Source organism: Malus domestica, chromosome 01 (genome assembly GCF_042453785.1).
Source record: "Malus domestica chromosome 01, GDT2T_hap1".
NCBI classification, from domain to species: domain Eukaryota; kingdom Viridiplantae; phylum Streptophyta; class Magnoliopsida; order Rosales; family Rosaceae; genus Malus; species Malus domestica.
Window position 1 is genome coordinate 11,920,831 of NC_091661.1, and position 27,103 is coordinate 11,947,933.

General features: G+C 36.8%; 1 pseudogene; it reads left to right on the forward strand.

The window, feature by feature from the left end:
• The first annotated feature begins 20,240 nt into the window (after positions 1–20,240).
• LOC103433857 (phospho-2-dehydro-3-deoxyheptonate aldolase 2, chloroplastic-like) lies at positions 20,241–23,097 on the forward strand (annotated as a pseudogene).
• The last annotated feature ends 4,006 nt before the right edge of the window (positions 23,098–27,103 follow it).

Sequence of the window (27,103 nt, forward strand, 5' to 3'; positions counted from 1 at the left end):
AGAGATAGTGGGAGTTTAGGGACCATGACTATTGTAGTCAAAGGAGAAGTCAAATGAAGAAGATAAAAATAACTCCAAGGGAACAAACTTTCTTTATGAAAGGATGGACATTGGAAGGGGTATTTGCAAGAATTGTCTTGCAAGTGTCAAGAACACACCTTTCGAAGGTGTTGTAAATTGTTCTTGAATAGTTCAAAACAGTTGGTTCTTCTACTTGAATGCTTGATTCCGTATTAGTAACTATGTTTTACAATCGTTGTAAAAGTGTGACTAATAAGAAGTAGAAGATATATGAGAGAAGAAAAGGTACTTCACATTCGGAACGTGAATAAAATATAGATCTCTGCGAAGGCAGATAGTACTTACTTCCTCATATGAACTACCAAAGAAATTGGAAAAACCAAAGATTGTCTTTACATTCCAATTTTAAGGAATTTAATTCCGTCACTATAGTAGAGATGGATGAATGTTTTGTTTAACAAAACATTGTTCTTTATTAATCAATGATTGGATTATAGTAATCTAATTGATTGTCTCTATAGTAGAGATGATATGGTAATGTTAACTGTTTAGAATATAACGATGCTTAAAACCCAAAAGGTTGCAAGGTAGTGACTAATCTCAACTAAATTGTGATACCTCTAAATCATAAATTACGAGTTGGTCAAAGATGGGTGCTTTGGATCGTTTGATCCGGATCCAAAACCTTCTTGTTAAAATTGTATAGAGGTGAAATGTTCGAATCTTTATTCTTTTGGAAAGAAGAAAGAATCACAAAGTTGTTGAGGTTAATTCACTTAGATGTTAGTGGCACTTGTCCACAACATAATACTACTCATGTTGGATGACATTCACCGAAGATCACTCTCGGTTGGACTATAGTTTATTTTGAATAAACACAAATCCGAATACTTTGCAAAATGTTTCAAAGAATTCAAGTAATGTGAGTTGATGAGTAAGACGTCTAAAGTAATTACCTCCTTAGATTTGATCCAAGATAAGGTAACACTTTAGAACAGTTTCCTTGAAAGATATCAAGGAAATAAGCATCATAAGATAATAGATTTCTCCATTAGGAGAAGAACGAACTCGAATAAGATTTAGTTCGTTAGATGTTATCTATTACCCATATATAGGATATATACTTCTAAAAACAATATGATTGTCAATTAGAAGATCTTCCAAATTTTTCATAACTCCATAAGATGTAGTTGGAAAGAAAGACAAATCTTAAGCATGTTAAGATTTGGGGTTGTGTGCTAATAAGCAATATTTGTTTGATAACAATCTTGTGGGATATCCTTAAATTAACTTTTGGATATCGCTTCTTTATACCAACTAACAAATGTTGTTTTGTTGGGTAGTTCATTGTAATCCTACAATGTGATTTGCCTAAGAGCAAATGAACGAGAGATAGAACTCAAAAAATGGGTTCTTTGAGAGACAAGAAAGTAATCAACAAATATAAACAACCTAGTTCCTATACCACAAGCTCCAAAGTAGTCGAGAAGGATTTATAAACCGTCTCAGTTGAATGGTTTGAACTTTATGACTATGTCATAGAGTTACACCTCTTAATTCGAAAGAAATAAGAATGAAAATCCTTATGACTACATTGAGTGTATATATATGATATATACTCAAGGAAATGGTAAAGTACCATTTGACCCGAAATAATGAAAACCCCATAGCTAATTGGTAGCTTAAGGTGACTGCAATCAAAGAGAATGGTTGACTTTGAAGAAACCATCTTTGACGTAGTCTTGTTTTTCAATTAATTCGAAGATAGCTAGCTACAACTAAATGGTGATTCAATGTTTGGACATTATATGGGTTTCCGAAACCATTATTAAGATAGTCTTGATAATATATATGTCTAAAACTATGAATCACAAGACATATAAGTTGTAGAGATCCATTCATCATTAATCTTAGCAAGCTAGTGGGAGCTATAAGCATCTTATGAGAAAAGGATCAAATCGTTTGATTTCTCATAAAGATGTAAATGAATCTTTTCTTTACTAGGTTTACAAAAGATTAGTGGGAGTTAATCATGTTCCTAAAATTTAAATATATATGATATATTAATTTTGGAAATGAAAAGAATACTTCTTTGTTAAAGTTATGACTTTAAAACATTATATGAAGATAGAATGTATATGGGAGTTAATCATGTTCCTAAAATTTAAATATATATGATATATTAATTTTAGAAATAAAAAGAATACTTCTTCGTTAAAGTTATGACTTTAAAACATTATATGAAGATAGAATGTATATGGGAGACATAGTCTATATACATGGGATGTAAATTTATAATGATAGATTTTAGGATATAATTGGATTATATCAATTCCTAATAATAGACAATAGATGATAGGAAGTTTCTCATATGATGATAAACTTCAATTAGAAGGACAACTCTAGTGAGACTAAGAAGTTGCTCTTCTCAAAGAGAACGTACTCTTTGACTCCCAAAGAAATAATGCGTAAATAGAATCCTTTATGCATACGCATAAAGGGGATTTATGTATTTCATATTGTATGAAAAACATTGATATGAGTTGTACCTAGAACGGTACAAGACGATATCAGTGCAAGCCCAGGATCAGAACCATGGCAGCTGTCAAGTGAGTCCTTAAGTATTTAAGAAATACTAAAGGATAAATTCCTCAAAGATTGAGGAAGAATTAGAGTAACATAATGGAAGCGTAAATGTATTAGATTATGAATCTAATCCATCATTGGATGTTTCTTCATTATGAATGAAGAGATAAACGGATATCTCTTTATTATGACTAAAGAGATATTTGGATGGAAACATTAAAGTAATGACTTTAGTGTGTTCCATTATGAATGCAAAATATATTGCCATATAGAAGCTTACAACAATGTTGTTTGGATGGGAAAGTTCATTTATGAACTCTCTATTCGGTTCCAACCAGAAAGTGTATCTAGTGTACTGACACTATGACACTAATGGGGCGATAGCTCAAGCCAGAGAATCAAGGTCTCATCAAGGTCCGAAATCAAATGAGAGACTGAACCACATGATTGAGAATCATGTATAATGGTGACATCGTTATTCTCAAGGTTGTTTCTATGGATAACATATAGATATCCATTGTCTAGGCCTACTACTCAGCCATTTATGAAATGACTACAGAAGAGGTATCATAACTGATGATCAAGCTGATTGGCTCTAGTGCAAGTGGGAGATTGTTGGAAATGTGCCCTAAAGCCAATCATATGATGATACTTTACGGACATTTCACATGTTAAACTAATCTAGTTTAAATATAAAGGGCAAAGATTATTGTTTGAGCCGTCTCATATAAATGTTATATGCTTAAACGATAAGTCCAAGGAATATGTGATTGGGAGAATGCAATCTAAAGAAGTTAGATTCATGAGACCATTCTTTCGTAGACACATCCTAAACGTTCCTGATCATAGGATTGCCAATTGGGCATTGACAGTCCGTTAAGATCAGTACGTGCTGTGTCTTCTCTCAGGGAGAGTGACTAGTCTCGAGTCATTGGTGTGTGTGACATCAAGACAAGTACGTAGGTGCTCAATAGAGAATGAGTTCACTGAACACGATCAACGAAGAGTTCTCATATTCATGTCACATGAGAACTCATGGTTGGGATAATGCAAAGTAGTCATTTGACCTGAGGCATCACAGCTGTCTTGTGGTTAAGTCCTTGATCTTTGATTATGTCAAAGTCACCCCATCCACGGATGTCCACGGCATCGTTGGGGTTAAGCCACTTAGCTATGGAGGCAAGTGAATGTGCAACAAGGGATCTCTAACCTTCAAACCGTTTGAGGGAGAATACTCTATGATATGATTTGGAATCTCTGGCCAGAGTATGAATGAGATTTAGGAAGTCGTTCCAAATCACATTCAAGGTAATCATATAAGCACACGAATTACATTGGATAGTAGACATGAATAAATAAACTATCAAACCAAACAATGTGGTCAAGAGTATTGTATTAGAGAAAGACCGTATTGCATTTGTAATCCTAAATTGAATAGGTTCTCCACCTCTTCTGATTAGCTTGGGTAACCATGATATGCTGCTAGGTGTCACTCATGGTTTGTGGAAGCCCTAAACGTGTATAATCACTAAAGGGAGAATTGACAGTAAGTTTCAATTCACAATCGATGTGAAATGGTTTTAATCGCCCACTGCCTCGCTAAAAGGAACCTAATGGATCGTACACCGTATAAGGTGAAGATTGAAGAAACAATGGAGATGAGTAAAAATAATTAAATGGTTTAATTATTTATGGCAATGATTAATTAATATGTTAATTAATCAAACGAATAAAGTTCGTTAAAAGACCACGGGTTAGTTTTGGGCCTCAAGGCCCAATGGGCTTTGAACGTCAAGCCCATTGACTTAAGTTGTATGACAACTTAATTCACAAAGGCCCAAAAGCCCAATAAAACCCTTATGGCCGGCCATGTTAGAGAGAATGGCCTTTTGGTTCTTTAGGTCACTTATTTGAAGTGACTATATAAAGGACTTTATAGCCTTAATTCAAAAAGGGCTTCTTTTGGAGAAAATTGGTGAGAACTTGTCTCTCCTTTTCTCTCTAGGAGGCCGGCCCCCCTTGGAGGGTGCATCTAGCAATCCCACTACTCCAAGGTCACTCATTTCTTCTCCAATCTCTCTTTGGTGTGGAGACTTAGAGGTTCTCAATTTTGGGAACTTGGAGAAACTCTTTCATCCATCCAAATCCATAGATTTTAGATGCAAGGAATGAAGGCCCTCTCTTTGGGTGATTAGCCTTTGCTTATGCAAAGAGGAATCTACAAAGGTAAATTTCTACTCACTTTGATTTTGAGTTGAGTTTTGGTTCACCAATCTACTAGGCTTTGAATTTCATGGTTAATGTTTTGTTTTTGAATGTATGCAAGCATGATTCTGCCTTTTAATTGTTAAATGCATGCTATAGATGTTATTCAAATGAACATGTTTTCACAAAATCATCCTTCACTGCATTCTCCTCTCTTTCAAGGTATTAGAAGAAAATGGGAAGAGAAAAGGTTTCGGATTTGTTCAGTTTGGTAAAGAGGACTCAGATATGGCAGCTGCTAGTGCTCTCAATGATACAATCAGTAAAGGGAAGAACTTGTATGTATCGATATTTGTTCAGAAAAGTAAGAATGATAACAGACTCATATCTTTTCCAACACTCTGAACCCTACATTGTCTCAGGAAGTGGTCTGCTACAAGGTCTGGAACTTGCTACAAATATTACAGAAGCATGTAACAATTGTGTTTTTGGTCAAATTGTGCTCTTGCTAGTGCAAATTGTTACAACCATGATCAGGCTCTTGGAAGAATATGCTAACTTGAAAGGGCTTCAAGATGGACATTTTAGACAAGAAGAGGAAGTGTTTGCAATACTCAGCCATAAACACAGAAATGATCCTCTCAAAATCAAGGAAATCATTTCAATGGTTGCCAACAGTTTAACAAGTCTCCTAAATTTAGAGATTAAGTTCAAGATTTTTTTGCAAGAGGATGGAATAACTATTGCTTCAATCTTATTTTTCTTGGTTTATGGAATGCATTTCAATGAGCAATGGAAATCTCGGACAACACCATATGTGACTGTACCTGAGCAGCATTGTGTAAGTCATCATGTTTTCTCTTATGTGATTGGTAAAAGATGGATTTTGGTAGAGCTGGAGTTGCATCATAAGAAAACCGGAAAATGTATTCGGATGCTCACTTTTGGTAGTGAAGAGATTTGTCTTACCGTGAGTGTAAGTTGGCAAAATGAGCTGTTTAAATTTTTGGAACTTGATACTACTCATCCACCTTTGATAGGATTAAAAGCACACCATAAAGTAGCACACAAATGTCCTATTGATTTTCCTTATTAACAATAAGATTTGTCAATTGTAGCATATGAAAATAAGGATCTTTCCCGCAGAAGATTATTTTATCTAACTACTTAAAATGTCACAAAAACTGGTTGTTGTCCCTACTGACCAGCCACCGAAAAATAATTATTAAACCGACTTACACTTATCTAAATTCTACGAAATTTTATATGCAGATACTAGACACAAAGAGATACACTCACACAAATTTTGGGGATTTTTGGAGTTGATTTTCTATTTAAATTAAATCGAACAAAAACAGGACAGAAATAGATATTAAGTAGTTCACAAATTAAGAAAAACGAGTTAGGGGTATTGCTATCCACCACCAAATAATCATGCAAACATGTTATGTTTCATTCAAATTTCTTTTATTTCCTGATGAAGATGCTCAAGTTGGCTCAATGTTAGAACTCAACCTATTACTCTTTCTTACGTAGTATGTTAAGAGAATGGTGTTTTCAACTTAACTTAGTTCCTAGCATGCAATCTAGAATGGCGTGTTCATAGATTTAACAAGAAGAAATCATTAAGAACGAAAAGAGTTTGAGTCATCACAAGGCATCGTAAGTACTAGCGTTGTCTTACTTATCCTAGAAATTGGTTCACATGTTAATCGCAATTAACAAGTACTACTCTAGAATATATGTAGGCCCTCATTCGACAAGGGCAGGCACACACATATTCATAGCATTAGAATCCTAGATATGCTTACTACGTATGCATTCATAGAAAACAAATAAAGAATTCATCAATGAGACAAGTAGTAAACCAATTTTCATCCATTCATAAAAGTAATTCAAACGAAATGTCATAACAAACTTGCAATCATATTCGGGGCTTCAAAACAGCCCCTAACTTCTAAAAATTTAGTTGCACACAATTCTTAAGTTAAAACAAAAGATAGACATGAGTTTGAGAAGATAGAACCGAAAGAAATCGACTAAGGCCTCCTCCTCCTTTCCCTCCTTCCCCAACGCTGCTTTTAAACCAATTCTTGCTGCATCATTTTCTTCTCCTTAACTCACCCACTAATAGCCATTTAGTGATGACAATAAGTGAGAGGAAATGTGGTAAAACAATTGTAACTCTTTAGGTAGCCTTTATGCCAATTACTCCCTCTTAATTCTCATCCTTATTTCCATTCCCTTTTATATTTGAATAAGTTTCAGCTGACTTGTTCTTGGCTGCATTAGTTTTGGCTGCTAGATTTATTGGGTTTATTGCTTCCATTGCAGTTACAAACTGCTCAGCCTCTTAGGAACCTTTCAGTGTTAAAACGGCCATAACTTCTTCTAGAAAAATGATATTAATAATCCGCGAAATTCTCCAGAAAATAGACATCCGTAGTGTTCCAAGAATATAAGCCTCATTCTCTAATTCATTCTGAGCTATTCGTAACTTGCTTCCAAAGTCAGCTGATCTGCATAGGCAGTTTTGACGAATTTGTTACTAAAAATCCTACTTGTGCTATTTTTCTTTTATTTGCTTGACAAATCCCACAAAACACAAAAACAAAGTAAATAGCTCAAAAATATAAGGAACTAACTAAGAAAAGACAAGTGAATTTGATGTAAAATATATATAAATATGAGCTTATCAACCTTATGTATTCAAATGCCAACTATACACCTTAACAAAGGTGATGAAGGACATGGTTGAAGCTTTGGGTTTGCTTAGGTCCTCTAAATCTTCCATGTATAATATCGGTGTTGCTTATGACGTTTTAAAGTTCAATGATTTCAATGATTCAAAAGAATGGCAGTTTTCAATATCCTATATAGGCTGGTCCCATCCATTAGCTTATTTCAGAAAATGGAGTTTTATGACAATCAGACATTAGGTGGTCCCGGTATCACTGAAAAAGGCTATGAGATGTGCTTCCTCGAGGGGAAGATGATTGAGAAAGACATCACTCCCATGGTGGCTTCCCTCACTGTGGTGTGGTGAAGGATGGCTACATTCGGAGCAATGAATGGTGTGTTGGACCTAAGAAGAGGATAGTTATGTTGGAAATGTGCCCTAAAGCCAATCATATGATGATACTTTACGGACATTTTACATGTTAAACTAATCTAGTTTAACTATAAAGGGCAAAGATTATTGTTTGAGCCGCTCATATAAATGTTATATGCTTAAACGATAAAGTCCAAGGAATATGTGATTGGAAGAATGTAATCTAATGAAGTTAGATTCATGAGACCATTCTTTCGTAGACACATCCTAAATGTTCCTGATCATAGGATTGCCAATTGGGCATTGACAGTCCGTCAAGATCGGTACGTGCTATGTCTTCTCTCAGGGAGAGTGACTAGTCTCGAGTCATTGGTGTGTGTGACATCAAGACAAGTACGTAGGTGCTCAGTAGAGAATGAGTTCACTGAACGCGATCAACGAAGAGTTCTCATACTCATGTCACATGAGAACTCATGGTTGGGATAATGCAAAGTAGTCCTTTGACCTGAGGCATCACAGTTGTCTTGTGGTTAAGTCCTTGATCTTTGATTATGTCAAACGTCATTCCATTGGAGTGTCCACGGCATCGTTGGGGTTAAGCCACTTAGCCATGGAGGTAAGTGAATGTGCAACAAGGGATCTCTAACCTTCAAACCGTTTGAGGGAGAATACTCTATGATATGATTTAGAATCTCTGGCTAGAGTATGAATGAGATTTAGAAAAGTCGTTCTAAATCACATTCAAGGAAATCATATAAGCACACGAATCACATTGGATAGTATACATGAATAAATAAACTATCAAACCAAACAATGTGGTCAGGAGTATTAGATTAGAGAAAGATCGTATTGCATTTGTAATCCCAAACTGAATAGGTTTTCTCTACCTCTTCTGATTAGCTTGGGTAACCATGATATGCTGCAAGGTGTCACTCATGGTTTGTGGAAGCCCTAAACGTGTGTAATCACTAAAGGGAGAATTGAAATTAAGTTTCAATTCACAATCGATGTAAAATGGTTTTAATCGCCCACTGCCTCGCTAAAAGGAACCTAATGGATCGCACACCGTGTAAGGAGGAGATTGAAGAAACAATGGAGATGAGTAAGAATGATTAAATGGTTTAATCATTTATTTATGGCAAGGATTAATTAATATGTTAATTAATCAAACGAATAAGTTCGTTAAAGCCCTCGGGATAGTTTTGGACCTTAAGGCCCAATGGGCTTCGAACGTCAAGCCCATTAACTTAAGTTGTATGACAACTTAATGAATAATGATTCACAAAGGCCCAATTAGTCCAAAATATCCTAATGGCCGGCCATATTGTTTAGGGTAGTGAACTTGGACTTATTTACAAGTTTGCCACTCAAATGAATAAAGGTATAAATATGACTTTATAGCCAAAATTCATTAAGGGTTTGTTTTGGAGAAAATTGGTGAGAACTTGTCTCTCCATTTCTCTCTAAAGAGGCCGGCCACCTTGGGGGGTGCATCTTGCAATCCCACTACTCCAAGGTCACTCATTTCTTCTCCAATCTCTCCTTGGTGAAGAGACTTAGAGGTTCTCAATTTTGGGAACTTGGAAAAACCTATTCTTCCATCCAAATCCATAGATTTAAGATGCAAGGAATGAAGGCCCTCTCTTTGGGTGATTAGCCTTTGCTTATGCAAAGAGGAATCTACAAAGGTATAAATTTCAACTCACTTTGTTTTGAGTTGAGTTTTGGTTCACCAATCTACTAGGCTTTGAATTTCTTGGTTAATGTTTTGTTTTTAAGTGCATGCTAGCATGATTCCGCCTTTAATTGTTAATTGCATGCTTATTGATGTTGCTTAAATGAACATGTTTTCACAAAATATTCCTTCAAGTGGTATCAGAGCCTAGGTCTAGTAGTTGGTGAATCCTTTTGGGTTTTGTAGTTCATAGTTTATGATTTAAAAGTTGTAATTGTTACAAGCTTTATTCTTGTTTCTTTGAATGTAAATTTTGTTAGAAAATTTGCCATCTCAAATGTTGTAGATGTAGTTCATATGAGCATGAATATTGAAGCTAAAATTTGGTGCCATGCTTTTGGGAAAATTCGGCCAAATCCAAAGGGTGGATTTTTGGGTTCTTGTTTGACTTGTTAAAAGTGTTTTCAAGTGACTTTTGGAACCCCTATGTACCCTAGTTTGGTTAGATGTTATTTCCCTAAAGTTTGAATGGTTTTGGAATGTTTTTGGGTGAAAAATGTTCATGGAAAATTTTGGGTTTTTTCATGAGTGTTCTTCATTGTTCTTGACATTTTTGCCAAGAACAAAAGGGTTTGTGTTTTGATTCAAAATTTTGATTTATTTCATAAAGTTTATGTTTTATGTTTTTCAAATGATTTATTGCATAAGATATTTATTTGAATGGTGATGGAAATGGTGATGGGTGTGTAAGGATTAATTCCCTTTCACACACACCACTTGCACCACTTGTTGCTTTATGTCTAAAACTCACAAATCAACACACACATCACTCTATCCTCTTCCAAAACCGGCCACCCCCTAGTGGGGGTACTTTTGGGGTCTTTTATGCAATTACATAAAGTTTTGATACTTTTGTGTATTTGCACTTTGGCCCAAAAGTTTACGTTTTTACGTTTAGGTCCAAAAACGCTAAAGGACAAATTGTTTTGCTCCTTTAATGAAGTTTTTGCATTGATTAAATTTTGGGTTCTAGTGTAATTACATGAAGTAATGGACTTTTGTGTCTTTACAAAGTGACCCCAAAAGTTTTGCAATATAGCCCAAAAGTTGAGGTTAATTGCTTTATGGCCCAAAAGTTGTGGTTATTGCATATTGGCCCAAATTAAGTAGAGAACAAAATTGTTTTGTCTCTTTAAATGAGAATTGGATTTTCATTTTGTTTAGCTCCATTTAAATCAATTTTATGGATACAAAAACCAAATGAAAATGTTGCATTCAATTTAATTAGTTAAAGTGTTAATTAATTAAAGGGTGATTATGAACCTAAGCCTAATATAATTGAGCTATGTGAAAGGCCGTTTCAAATTTGTTTGAACCATGGGAATGTGTAGATTAGATTTTGGTTGTAATTTGATTTGATCAAATGTTGTAAAAGGGCATAAGCTCTTCTTTACTTTAAAGTAATTTGTTTTATGCAAATGTTGTAATGAGCATAAGCTCACCTTTACTTTGAAGTACTTCTTTCTTGCTTTATATGATATGCATGAAAATGAAGTAGTTGGGTCCAACGCCCCTAAGACAACACGCCTTAATGTGATTAGACGCGTAACTAAAATCAATCACCATTCCTAGACCGAGATTCAACACAAGGCTCGTGTTGAATCTAAACAAAGGTTCATAGTCATCCTAAGGCCCTAAGGCAACTATATAGTCCATCAAATGAATGCAAAGGTTATGTTAGTAGTATCATATACTCTTGCTTTAAAAACCGTTTTATAAGCATAGTGGGAGTATTATATACAACTAAAAACAATCATATGGACCAATAGTTGTAATAGGACCAAAATTGTTTTAATAGAGATTAAAATGTATGTTTATATGTGATGAGACCTAAAACCCTCAACCAAACCATTATTAAGTTGATAAGCGTGAGAGTGCTTAGAACACTCTTTCGTAGGCCTTCCACCGTGGTGGGATCCAATCGTTTATGACTTGTACACCGGCTTCACCCTATCATGGGGGAGTACAAAGTGCATGCTTATACTCAGGAGGAATCCATATACATATGATGAGGTGAGTGTAGGCAACGAGGATGGCCGACATCGTATCATCGTGAGGCTATTCTTGAACCCCTTCACGAACTAAGCATGGTGGGAATGACTTAACTAAGTGCAATGGAGCCAACATCATATCATTGTGAGGTGACATTCTCTAGAGGCCAAATAAGATGGGTACTTGCATTAGTTGCAAATGAGTAAACGTACTCTCTCATTATTATTAATGCTAGCCAACATCATATCATTGTGAGGTGGGCTTGGTAATAGTGAGCCTCCCATACCCTACTAGGAGTTTCATCCAAAACTCTCGAATTCCAATGAGGGATATGGAATTTGCCAAAAATAGTGGGTGGTGCTATTTGATTTAAAGACCCGAATCAAATGGTTTAAAATCAATCAATTTATATTCGTTATGTATTTGTTTACCAATATATTTGCAAACGCTATCCAAAACTTGACAAAGAAAAGCCGAATGCTTTAGTTTCCGGACTTGGTAACACAATCCTAAAGATTGTCTTAAATGGATTGTATATGTACCTAAGTAGTCTCATCCTCACAATCTTCCTATTGATAATGTATCATTAGAAGAATATGTTAGAAAATTCTATCATAAAGAGGACAACAATTTTAAATGTCATAATTCTTCAATTACAAATTGTTGTATGAAGAAATAATGAGTTGCTTTGAACAACCCTTAGTCAATGCAAACACTTAGTGCTTGTTTCTTTGTTATATGAACAAAGAACTTGAGAAGAAAGCACAAAGGCATGGACACTTTATGTGCCATGATTCTTCACTTACAAATTGTTGTATGAAGAAATGAGAGTTGCCTTGTACAACTCTTGAAAGTTTGTAATTATGTTTAGAACATAATGGTTGGTTGACAAAAATAGTCCATTAACATGGACTTATGATGATTTTGAATCATTGAGTGTTGAAGTGATAAACCACTTAACGAGACAGAAGCTAGGCAAGGACTTCACCTTTGTTTCCCTATCCTTATAGTTCACTAAGTTTATTGTAAACTATGTAGTGAACAATAACCACATGCTCTCCAAAATGTTTGATGTGTATAACACAATTGAAATAAGTTTCAAGAGAGATAGTGGGAGTTTAGGGACCATGACTATTGTAGTCAAAGGAGAAGTCAAATGAAGAAGATTAAATTAACTCCAAGGGAACAAACTTTCTTTATGAAAGGATGGACATTGGAAGGGGTATTTGCAAGAAATGTCTTGCAAGTGTCAAGAACACACCTTTCGAAGGTGTTGTAAATTGTTCTTGAATAGTTCAAAACAGTTGGTTCTTCTACTTGAATGCTTGATTCCGTATTAGTTACTATGTTTTACAATCGTTGTTAAAGTGTGACTAATAAGAAGTAGAAGATATATGAGAGAAGAAAAAGGTGCTTCACATTCGGAACGTGAATAAAATAAAGATCTCTGCGAAAGCAGATGGTACTTACTTTCTCATATGAACTACCAAAGAAATTGGAAAAACATAGATTGTCTTTATATTCCAATTTTAAGGAACTTAATTCCGTCACTATAGTAGAGATGGATGAATGTTTTGTTTGACAAAACAGTGTTCCTTATTAATCAATCAATGATTGGATTATAGTAATCTAATTAATTGTCTCTATAGTAGAGATGATATGGTAGTGTTAACTGTTTAGAATATAATGATGCTTAAAACCCAAAAGGTTGCAAGGTAGTGACTAATCCCAACTAAAGTTGTGATACCTCTAAAACATAAATTACGAGTTGGTCATAGATGGACGCTTTGGATCGTTAGATCCGGATCCAATACCTTCTTGTTAAAATTGTATAGAGGCGAAATGTTTGAATCTTTATTCTTTTGGAAAGAAGAAAGAATCACAAAGTTGTTGAGGTTAATTCACTTAGATGTTAGTGGCACTTGTCCACAACATAATACTACTCATGTTGGATGACATTCACCGAAGATCACTCTCGGTTGGACTATAGTTTATTTTGAATAAACACAAGTCCGAATACTTTGCAAAATGTTTCAAAGAATTCAAGAAATGTAAGTTGATGAGTAAGACATCTAAAGTATTTACCTCCTTAGATTTGATCCAAGGAAAGGTAACACTTTAGATGAGTTTCCTTGAAAGATATCAAGGAAAATAGCATCAAAAGATAATGGATTTCTCCATTAGGAGAAGAACGAACTCGAATAAGATTTAGTTCGTTAGATATTATCTATTACCCATATATATAGGATATATACTTCTAAAACAATATGATTTTAAATTAGAAGATCTTCCAATATTTTCATGACTCCATAAGATGTAGTTGGAAAGAAAAACAAATCTTAAAACATGTTAAGATTTGGGGTTGTGTGCTAATAAGCAATATTTGTTTGATAACAATCTTGTAGGATATCCTTAAATTAACTTTTGGATATCGCTTCTATAAACCAACTAACAAATGTTGTTTTGTTGGGTAGTTCATTGTAATCCTACAATGTGATTTGCCTAAGAGCAAATGAACGAGAGATAGAACTCAAAAAGGGCAAAGATTATTGTTTGAGCCGTCTCATATAAATGTTATATGCTTAAACGATAAAGTCCAAGGAATATGTGATTGGAAGAATGTAATCTACTGAAGTTAGATTCATGAGACCATTCTTTCGTAGACACATCCTAAATGTTCCTGATCATAGGATTGCCAATTGGGCATTGACAGTCCGTCAAGATCGGTACGTGCTATGTCTTCTCTCAGGGAGAGTGACTAGTCTCGAGTCATTGGTGTGTGTGACATCAAGACAAGTACGTAGGTGCTCAGTAGAGAATGAGTTCACTGAACGCGATCAACGAAGAGTTCTCATACTCATGTCACATGAGAACTCATGGTTGGGATAATGCAAAGTAGTCCTTTGACCTGAGGCATCACAGTTGTCTTATGGTTAAGTCCTTGATCTTTGATTATGTCAAACGTCATTCCATTGGAGTGTCAACGGCATCGTTGGGGTTAAGCCACTTAGCCATGGAGGCAAGTGAATGCGCAACAAGGGATCTCTAACCTTCAAACCGTTTGAGGGAGAATACTCTATGATATGATTTAGAATCTCTGGCCAGAGTATGAATGAGATTTAGAAAAATCGTTCTAAATCACATTCAAGGAAATCATATAAGCACACGAATCACATTGGATAGTAGACATGAATAAATAAACTATCAAACCAAACAATGTGGTCAGGAGTATTAGATTAGAGAAAGATCGTATTGCATTTGTAATCCCAAACTGAATAGGTTTTCTCTACCTCTTCTGATTAGCTTGGGTAACCATGATATACTGCAAGGTGTCACTCATGGTTTGTGGAAGCCCTAAACGTGTGTAATCACTAAAGGGAGAATTGAAATTAAGTTTCAATTCACAATCAATGTAAAATGGTTTTAATCGCCCACTGCCTCGCTAAAAGGAACCTAATGGATCGCACACCGTGTAAGGAGGAGATTGAAGAAACAATGGAGATGAGTAAGAATGATTAAATGGTTTCATCATTTATTTATGGCAAGGATTAATTAATATGTTAATTAATCAAACGAATAAGTTCGTTAAAGCCCTCGGGATAGTTTTGGACCTTAAGGCCCAATGGGCTTCAAACGTCAAGCCCATTAACTTAAGTTGTATGACAACTTAATGAATAATGATTCACAAAGACCCAATTAGTCCAAAATATCCTAATGGCCGGCCATATTGTTTAGGGTAGTGAACTTGGACTTATTTACAAGTTTGCCACTCAAATGAATAAAGGTATAAATATGACTTTATAGCCAAAATTCATTAAGGGTTTGTTTTGGAGAAAATTGGTGAGAACTTGTCTCTCCATTTCTCTCTAAAGAGGTCGGCCACCTTGGGGGGTGCATCTTGCAATCCCACTACTCCAAGGTCACTCATTTCTTCTCCAATCTCTCCTTGGTGAAGAGACTTAGAGGTTCTCAATTTTGGGAACTTGGAGAAACCTATTCTTCCATCCAAATCCATAGATTTAAGATGCAAGGAATGAAGGCCCTCTCTTTGGGTGATTAGCCTTTGCTTATGCAAAGAGGAATCTACAAAGGTATAAATTTCAACTCACTTTGTTTTGAGTTGAGTTTTGGTTCACCAATCTACTAGGCTTTGAATTTCTTGGTTAATGTTTTGTTTTTAAGTGCATGCTAGCATGATTCCGCCTTTAATTGTTAATTGCATGCTTATTGATGTTGCTTAAATGAACATGTTTTCACAAAATATTCCTTCAAGTTAATCTTCGGCAGTCTCTTCTCAATCAGACCGCTCGTCTTGCTCTTGAGGATATCAAGCTCAGAACCATCTTTAAGGCTATAATTCTTGGCAATGGTCCAATTGCTATAGTAGTTGCATTGGTTGAGAATCTTCTGGCAAGTTCCTTGGGAGTTTGCCCATTTTCTCCATTTGATGATGCTGCATGCTTTTTGGCAACTAGCATGGAAATTGAAATGATATCGTGGCTCGAAATTTATGAAGAGGCTACAGGTAACAAGTGCTCACTTACCAAGTTATGGGGAGCTGCCATAACCAGTTCAGGGGTGCTGTCAGGCTCATCTCCTCAAGTTGTGAGCTACCTGCAAATTGTATTTGCAGTCCTTGCAGCTTCCCTTTTGTTGCAAGACTCCTTAGTTTCTGCTCGTTCAAATAAGTTTTTCAATTTTCAACCTTGAGGACAAGGTTGTTCTTCAAGGGGGAAGTATTGTTATGATCCTATATTTCGATCACAATTAGTGATGTAATAGCATACTGAATATAAGTATTAGGGAGTGATTAGTTATTGCCAGCTGGCAATTTGTTTTAGTGGAAACTTATATAAGCTCATGCTTTGGATGTAAAAGGAAGATCAGAATTTACAACAAAGAAATTAAATACAAAAATATTTGGAGCTCTGCTCCTTCATCTCTCCTTCCCTCTTCTTCCATAGCTTTCTTGTGCTACTTGCAGGTTGATTAAGGGAATTGAGAATTGGGTCTTATCAGGCGGAGGCAATGTAAAGGGTGAATCGAGCTCGAGGAGGTGGATTTATGAAGAGTCGGTGGCAAGTGAATGACATTGTTTTGGGGAGGTGGGTTACTCTGTGATCATGCGGTTAGGTTCAGTTAGGGTTTTGGATTTTGGTTTATTTGATGTTGCACAGAGAGAGAGGAGAGAGAAGAGTGATTAATAAACACAAAGCAATACATGAAATAAAATGGGCCTCCATTTGGTTTTGGACTCATCGCATTTTTTAGTTTGTAATAGAAAATTCAACTCGATCAACAAAGTTTATAACTACCAATTTGACTAGCGAATTAGATGTTCGGTGTAATGCACTGAGCTTAATACAATAAAACACTAATTGCATTTCGGTATGGAACTTCAAACTTCAAAACCTTTTCTTCATCCCTTTAGGACGGAAATGATCTCGTTTAGCATTTAGCGTCCGAAAGACCATAATTGTCTTATCAAACCCGCACAAGGCACACTCCCAAATAGTTGTATTTACCTTTAGGGAATGTCGCAGTATCTTGGAAATCTGCGAAATAGACCTTAGTTGCGAAATCCTTGAATCTTTCCAAGCTAAATGGACCTCACTACGTCACACGTGAGATATATGGTTGAGAGCTCGTGTCGAGCATATTCGAAATACCTGTAGATTTCATCCATAAAAAAAAGTTAACACCAAGCATATTCCGCCCTTCTCACATCAGCAAAGATTGAAGTCAAGTTAATCTTATCCCAAGACAACCTTGTCAACCTCTTCACGTAGTCATAGTCGAAGTCAACCATCCAGAAACTTGTTTCGAGGAATTGGTATGCTTAACTATCTCATTTGCAACACTTGTAGTTCTCATGAGGAGTTTTGTTGAACTTAAGGTAGTATCATGAAGTATACTTACTTGACCTTAATGTACTCTTTTTTCCTTAGACCATAAGCATTTTCCCACTGGATTTTTGCTACCTGACGAGGTTTTAACGAGACACCTATCCTAAGTTGGTCATACTCTTATGTGCATTTTCTAGTGCTTATGTCCTGAAGATGTTAAGTATCAACATGTTGAATTAACTAATCTTTTCTCCTCAGACTATTCGTTAAGCTCATTAGGTTTTACCATAACCAAATTTTTGTGAGACTTACTCCTAGATGCAATCCCCATTAGAGACTCGTGTTTGCTACTTCTGTTGACCAGACGAGACGACTTCATCAATTGCTTCTACATTTGCTTAAAGATCTAATGCGACATCTACTTGAGTATTTACACTTGTGGTTGTGTAAATCATTAATAGATTGTATTTATGATAGTATAAGATTTTATCCCCTTATGATCGTATTACTTGTAAGGCAACGAATCTTATCATGTGTATTATAAATAAAGATACAAGGCATGAAAAATAACATACATGAAATTCCTCAAGCCCTTTTCTATCTTTCTTTGCCGCACTCTCTCTCCCTTTAACAATGTAGACCACAACACTAAATTTACTATTAATCCATCAACAATCATATTTGTCTCTCTCTGTATACGTGATTAATAGAAAATGAGGAAACTGATGAATGAGATGTCAGAAGTATTCTAACATAGTCTTGATTCGTCGAGGTATTCGAATTTGATTATGAATTGATTCATGTTGTTTTCTATTCAAATTTCAGTTTTTCTTAGTCAAATGTACAGAAAGTTGAATTCAACTAACCAGGATGAGTACTTCATTTAAAATTACATCTCCGGATAGAAATTAGAACATAAGGTTATTTTAAGTAGATGTCTATTTATAAGAAATGAATTTGCAATGAATGAGTATCATTTTATTTATGCTTTTAATAACAATGTAGGTGGATCCCATCGATTTTGGGAATAACATACATGAAAAATAAATTTTTAAGTATGGAATAACAATGAAAATTATTAATGTGTTCTATGTCCATTCTTTCTCACTCATCCTCGACTTTTTTGATATACATTTCTTCTCGTCGGTTACAAATAATTAAACATGCGCCTAAAAGTGAGAGGAATATCATCACAAAGTTGGCACAACAAAGAATGAGAAAAAAACTTGAGTTATTTAAGATTTGGGGCAACTAACTTAAGAAAAGCACGTGTCATGTGGCATCTATTGCTTGAGTTCATTCCCCATACACAATAAAACATAAGAAAAGCGTGTGACAGGACACATAAATTGTGTTAGGATCCAGGATATTCCTCAATAATTCACACTTTTATTTGATATTTTTTTTATAATTAGCATCCGTTTAATGATTCCATTTTTAAATATGCCCTATTTAAAATAAAAATAATATTATTCAATGCAATTGTGGCCGCTGCTCATGTCAATAAATTTGAATGATCAAATGGTCAAGCATAGAGACGAAAGCAATTTCGTCACTAAAAGACATTTGCTATACGTTTTCATACGAAAGACTATTTGAATTTTTTTTTTTTTGTTTTTTTTTAATATAACAAGGTGTCTACGTAAAAGGTTGAGGAATAAATTAATATCGAATTCATCGTCCAGACATTCAAATTTATTTTTTTATTTTTATTTTTTGAACAAACGATGATCTACACTAAATGGATGAGTAATTTGGTTAAGCTTCACAATGAACTAGCAATAATATGGTTTAAATTCGTCTTTGACGAGAATCAAATCTAACATTTATAACTTACAAGTGAAGAAAAATATTACTGAACTGTAGTACTAAGTGACATATATTTAAATCTAAGACTTCTCAATTACAAATAAAATAAAATAAAATATTATTACACAAACTTAAAACTTGTTCTAACAATGTCTCGCGACTGTGCGGTGGTTGATGGAAGGGTAGAGATTGGAAAGAAAAAGAAAAATGATTGGAGCAATAATGTGATCGGCACCCATAGCTTATAGGACCGTATCATACTATATTTGGTAGCTGAATTTAATGAATGAATTATTGCCATAAATAAAATAAATATAAATAATAAGGGCAAGCATCCGAACCCACGCTTGGGGGGATTGCATCCGAACCTATCGAAATAGGATACTATCAGAAATTTCAGGATAATTTTATCATGTCCGTTTATCTGTTATTTTATGATAATAGTTATTTGAATTTTTTTATTCAAAATTAAACACAAACCATTCGTGTAAAGATTAATTATACAATATACAATATACAATAAACAAACATAATGAAGATGAAGTGATCTTTGGAATACTCCAAGAGAATCGGAGAGAATTCTCATCCCTCGCTTACCTACCAAACTGACTCAATTGCCCCTTTACGCCACCTAAATTTCCCTTCTGGATACCCATGTGACCCACTGACCCCCTCTCTCTATTTCATACTTACCAATCTACCTCTTTCTCTCGAGAATGACTTATGTCAAAATGTATACAGATGATACATTACGTGTTTTTATGTAAGTGATGAAATTTTTTATTTTTTAAATTATTAACTTTTTAACACATATATTTCATCATTTGTATAATAACACATGATATAGCAACCATGTGCCAATCACATTGAAAAATATCTCCACCCACAACTATCCACCTAACTGTTTTGGAGTTGTTGGAAGTCCTCCTCCCCTCTAAAAAGCTTATATAAACTCCTTGAAACCAACACCTCATTCTCAGAGCCTACTCGCCAAACTCCTAGATATTCCAGTTTTCAGACGGTAGGAGAGAGAAACAGGAAGAGTAGGAGAGACAAGAACAATGGCTCTTACAAACCCAGCAACCCTGTCCTCCAAATCAATCTTCAACACTCACTCTCTCTCCCCTCCCACCCCTCAATCTCACCAACCCATTTTCTCCCTATTCCCTTCCAAAAAAAAGACCTTCCACCCCATCTGCGCCGCCGACTCCGGTAAGTCTTCCGTCGTGGCCAAGAAGCCTCCCAAGTCTACTTCGGCGCCCACGAAGCCTGTTTCTGGCAAATGGAGCTTGGACAGCTGGAAATCCAAGAAGGCCCTGCAGCTTCCGGAGTACCCAGATGTGAACAAGCTAGAGACAGTACTCAAGACCATCGAGTCTTTTCCTCCGATTGTGTTCGCCGGAGAGGCCAGGCACTTGGAAGAGAAGCTAGCTGAGGCAGCCATGGGCAATGCTTTTCTCTTGTAGGGCGGCGACTGCGCTGAGAGCTTCAAGGAGTTTAGCGCCAACAACATTAGGGACACCTTCAGAATTATGCTTCAGATGGGCGTTGTTCTGATGTTTGGAGGACAAATGCCTGTTATCAAGGTAGTGTTTTTGATGATTTCATATGGGTTTTTGACAAATCTTTGATTTTTGTTTAGCAACTACTTTCAGTAACTGGAAACGAAATGGACATCAAACGTCATTTAGTTTTTGTTTTGATTGATTTTGAAGGGTGTTGAATGTGGCGTTTGTTGATTTAGGTGGGAAGAATGGCGGGCCAGTTCGCGAAGCCAAGATCAGCGGAGTTTGAGGAGAAGGATGGGGTAAAGTTGCCGGTTTACAAAGGGGATAATATCAATGGTGATGCTTTTGATGAGAAAAATAGAAATCCAGACCCCCAGAGGTTGATAAGAGCTTATTCCCAGTCTGCGACGACCTTGAACCTTCTTCGAGCCTTTGCCACTGGAGGGTATGCTGCTATGCAGAGGGTTACTCAATGGAATCTGGATTTCGTTGAGCACAGCGAGCAGGGAAATAGGTGTGCACTCAACCCACATTTTCAAACTTTATATCCATATCAATGTTACTTTACAGGACTAAATGAAATGCTAGAAAATGTGCTTGAATATTTATACAAACCTATTAGATTTTTTGAAGAAAACTAGTACAAAAACGGAATTTAGACGCATAGGAGTTCCAAAGATAAATCAAATTTGAATATCTGACTGGAGTGTCAATTCGCTTATTTGCATTGTTACTTTGATTCAACAGGTACCAGGAACTGGCTAGCCGGGTCGACGAGGCCTTAGGGTTCATGAATGCTGCTGGACTTACAGTTGACCATCCTATCATGACAACAACTGATTTCTGGACATCCCACGAATGTCTGCATCTACCCTATGAGCAATCACTCACAAGATTGGATTCTACTTCCGGTCTGTACTATGATTGCTCCGCCCACGTGCTGTGGGTTGGTGAGCGTACCCGGCAACTGGATGGTGCCCATGTAGAGTTCCTAAGAGGACTTTCCAATCCCATCGGCATCAAGGTAGGCTTTTGTGAACTCCCGGCTAATTTGAGTGTTATTAGTGGCTTCACATGGTGTGTGTACACTGATAGATCAAACTTGTCGTTGTTGATAGACTAAATGTGTCAGTAATTTAAGCTGTGGGTTCATTTTTTCCGTAACGTTATGTTAAATGGCTTACAATGATATACTTGTGACGCAGGTAAGCAATAAAATGGACCCAAAGGATCTTGTTAACATCATCGAAATCCTGAACCCGAGTAACAAGCCAAGAAAGATCACAATCATTGCTAGAATGGGTGCTGAGACATGAGAGTCAAACTTCCTCATTTGATTAGGGCTGTCCGCCAAGCAGGGCAGATTGTGACATGGGTCTCTGATCCAATGCATGGAAACACTATCCAGGCACCATGTGGACTCAAAACACGTCCATTTGATTCTATCTTGGTATAATTTCTCTACCTATTTCTTTTCGAAACATGAAACGGAAAAATCTCTTGGTATTTCCTTTTCTAATAGTTGGCTATAAGTAGTAGATTGATTGCTTAATCTTGTTGCACCACCTGCACATATAAATCAACGTACCAATACTGCAACTGCATATCCTTACAGTCGGCATCATTTTTCCATGCCATGTCATTAGTATCTAAGAAATGTCTGGTAGACTAAAAAGTGCTCATAATCCTGCGGTGGCAATTCATTGTTGCTAGCGTCTAGAGACTCAACCAATATGTCGGTTTTCTACTAGACGTAAAAGTTATTATATGTAACATTGTATGCCTTGTGTATTCTACACCATTTAATCTTCGCCATGGTTGGTTTATTGTATTTGTTTGCAGGCCGAGGTGCGAGCATTCTTTGATGTGCACGAACAAGAAGGGAGCCACCCAGGAGGAATTCATTTAGAGATGACTAGGCAGAATGTGACAGAGTGCATTGGAGGCTCTTGAACAGTGACTTTGGACGATCTGAGCTCGCGATACCACACGCACTGTGAACTGAGGCTCAATGCTTCTCAGGCTCTTGAGCTATCCTTCATCATTGCAGAACGACTTAGGAAGAGAAGGATGGGAACTCAAAGTTTGCTCTCGTTAGGTGGCCTCCGAACATAACTTCCAAAGTCTTCCCTGCATTATTTCAAATGGTTCGGAAACTTGGTGTATTCGGTAGAAAATAAAACTTGATGTATTTCGAAACTCCTCATGTGAGTCATGATCGATATACAATTCCTCAGTCGCATTCGTGTAATCAATTTTGTGAGAGGAATTATTATATGCAAGAACCTGTTCCTCATATAATCGATGTATACAACTCCTCACGCGAGTCACGTGACCTACTCATCTTATTGTTCGTTTTATTTTATTTTTCATTTTTTGGTGTAAGGTGAATGATTTTGTTGACTTGGTATGCAAATCGCAATCTTTCTAGATCTAGATATTATTTTAGGGTGCGTTTGTTTGACCTCGTTAAGTTTCACTGGACTGGCTAGGATTACTAGTCAGTGTAATCCCATGTTTGTTTCTTGCATGGACTAATTTAATTGAGACTAGCAGGGACTCGCTCCGAGTATACGCTTCATTAGCTGGTCTTAGCTAAAGACCCCAAAATTAAGCGGACTACTAAGACCTTCACCCCTCTCATCTATGTCTTCTTCTTTGCTTCACCCTTCCCCCACACTTCGCTCCACTTTGACAGAGACTCCACGGTTGGATCGATATCACGACTCCTGTGGCCTCGCCGCACTGGATCTGGGTTCGCCGACTGCCTCAACGTGTTGAATATGTTGAAATATTCAACAGTCTAGCTGTTAGGGTTTCCTTTATTCTAGGGTTTATCCCTTTGTTCTAGGGTTGATCCTGGACGTGCAAATAACCCTCATTGACTTGAGGGACAAGTTGTTTTTTTTCTGTTTTCAATCTAGTCACTCACCACAATTTTAGGTCCTAAATAGTTGTGGGTTGTTATTTGTTTTCCCGTTCGATGTAAGGCTATTTAATAGCCGAAGATGTTTGCTTCAGTTGAATAAGATTTTCTCCCAAGCATATCTGTATTTTTCATATTATGTATTCTCAAAGCTCCAGTAACCTAGTTCAGTTTCAACATCTGGTATCAGAGCCCCATCACGGGGCCTGACCAAACTGGTTGTTAGCGTGAGAAAACACAACTATGACGTCTGAGAACAGCTTTGTACAACCGGTTATTCCAAGGTTTGATGGGCACTATGATCATTGGAGTATGCTTATGGAGAACTTTCTACGTTCCAAAGAATAGTGGAACCTGGTGGAGACAGGAATCACTGCAGCAGTAGGAGGAGCTGAATTTAATGACCTGTAGAAGAAGGCGCTGGAAGAGCAGAAACTGAAAGACTTGAAGGCCAATAACTATCTGTTCCAGGCCATCGATTGTTCAATCTTAAAGACGATCTTGAAAAAGGACACAACTAAGGATATATGGGACTCCTTAAAGCAGAAGTATCAGGGAACAGCACGTGTGAAACGTGCTTAACTGCAGGCCCTTCGAAAGGATTTTGAACTACTGCATATGAAGGCTGGGGAAGCTGTCAATGACTACTTTGGAAGGATGCTCACTATAGCTAATAAGATGAGACTTCATGGAGAACGAATGGAGGATGTGGTGATTATTGAAAAAATCTTGAGGTCCATGACTTCAAAATACAACTATGATGTTTGCTCGATTGAAGAGTCGAATGACTTGGATGCATTATCCATTGATGAACTCCAGAGTAGCCTTCTTGTGCATGAACAAAGAGTCAGTCGACAAGTTGTGGATGAACAAGCCCTCCAAGTCACCTCAGGAGGTCAACAAGAAGGAAGAAGTGGCGGTCGTGGCCCCTATCGAGGAAGAGGGAGAGGAAGAGGTAGATCTGGGTTCGACAAATCTATCATCGAATGCTACAATTGTCATGGCCTAGGGCACTTCTAGTGGGAATGTCCAAAGAAAGCTGGGGATTCACAAGCGAATTTTGCATAAACCAAGGAAGAAATGTTGCTAATGGCACACGTGGAGGTTAAGGAAGCTGAGAAGGAGTACATTTGGTTTCTTGACTCAGGATGCAGTAACCATATGTGTGGCAGAAGGGAAGTTTTTATTGAGATGGATGACAGCTTTCGAGAGTAAGTGAAGCTGGGGAATGACTCCAGTCTTAGTGTGAAAGGCAAAGGCAAGGTACGACTAGAAGTGCATGGGATCATGCATGTCATCACAGGAGTTTTCTTTGTACCTGAGTTGAAGAACAATCTGCTGAGTATTGGTCAACTGCAAGAGAGAGGACTCGCAGTGCTCATGCAACATGGAAAGTGTAAGATCTTTCATCCCGAGAAAGGTCTAATTCTTGAGACTGAGATGACGTGCAATAGGATGTTCGCCTTGATTGCTCACTGTCCACTGAAGGAACAAAAATGTCTCACCATGACAACCACAGATCAAGCAACTCTCTAGCACTGTAGGTACGGTCACTTGAGCTGGAATGGATTGAAAGTGCTGCAACAAAAAAATATGGTTGAAGGGTTGCCAAAGCTCAAAGCTTCTCAGAAAGTGTGTGAGGACTGTCTTGTGGGAAAGCAGCATCGTGACTCATTTCCACGTGAAAGTATGTGGAGAGCCTCCAAGATACTACAGTTAATACATGCTGACATATGTGGCCCAATAAGTCCCATTTCAAATAGTAAAAAGAGGTATCTCATCACCTTTATCGATGATTTCAGTAGAAGAACATGGGTTTATTTTTTGGTTGAAAAATCAGAAGCCTTTGCCATGTTCAAAATTTATAAAGCTAGAGTGGAGAAAGAGACAGGAGCATTCATAAGAGGCTTAAGGACACATCGAGGAGGTGAATTCATGTCACATGAATTCACGAATTTCTGTAATGAGAATGGCATTCACAGACAGTTGACTGCTGCCTACACACCTCAACAGAACGGCGTAGCAGAAAGGAAGAATAGAACTATCATGAATATGGTACGTTGCATGCTATCAGAAAAGCAAATTCCAAAAACATTTTGGCCTGAAGCTGTGAACTGGGCAGTGCATGTATTAAATAGAAGTCCAACTCTTGCCATAAAAGGCAAGACACCTGAAGAAGCTTGGAGTGGGCGCAAACCATTGATGGATCACTTTAGAGTCTTTGGATGCATTTCTCACATGCACATTCCTGACAACAAGAGGGTGAAACTGGATGATAAAAGCCTCAAATGCATACTAATGGGGGTAAGTGAAGAATCCAAAGCTTATAGACTGATCCTATTTCACAGAAAATTATTATTAGTCGAGATGTGGTTTTTTAGGACGATGAATAGTGGAATTGGGATGAGATTTATGAGCAGGCTGCCTTAACCGACCTTGAGTGAGAAACTGATGAAGAAACAACCACATAAAATGAAGAGGGATCTGGAGATATTGAAGACATTGAAGATGATGAGTCTCATGAAGTAGGAGGAGCCATGACTGAAGGCAGTGCATCTCAAGAGAGACGAACTCAAAGACCACCAATATGGATGAGAGATTATGAAACCGATGAAGGTCTCTCTGATGAAGAAAATGTAAACTTGGCTCACCTAGCCTTGTTTACCAATGGTGATCCTACTACTTATTATGATGCCGTGAAGAGTGAGAAGTGGAGACAAGCAATGCAACAAGAAATAGAAGCTATATAGAAGAATGATACGTGGGAGTTGACTGATCTACCACCAGGAGGAAAAACCATTGGAGTAAAGTGGGTGTTCAAGACGAAATTGAATGAAAATGGGGAAGTGGACAAGTACAAAGCTCGGCTCGTTGCAAAGGGATATAGCCAACAATATGGAGTTGATTTCTCTGAGGTGTTTGCACCAGTGGCTCGAATGGATACTGATAGGATTTTTACTACTTATGTGAACGGGCTTAAATCTCCTATTTTACTTGCAAGAATCATAAGGTTATTGTAGTATAAACGGATTTCGCAAGGTCATCTCCACAGGGATTATTAAATAATTCGAACTAATCAGATTCCATTTAATTATTGTAAAATAGAAATTGAAGTGATTGATTTTATAACCTAATTAAAATAAAAACGAATTTAATGAATTAAAATAAACAATCTGCAATATTAGGACTAGAGAGAAGAAAACAGTTCTGAGAAAATCAAATTAAGAAAGCACTAGGGTTCCACCATCACCTAGCAATCCTATGAATTTTTACCCATTACTTATGATCTATACATGCTACTTTGAAGGTTAGATTTTCCTAATTCATATTCTACTTGGAACCTCCAACATAGAACGTATATCTAACATGCAACCCGTCCGGACGTTCGGATCAAATCTGAACATGAAAGACTCATTATGCTTT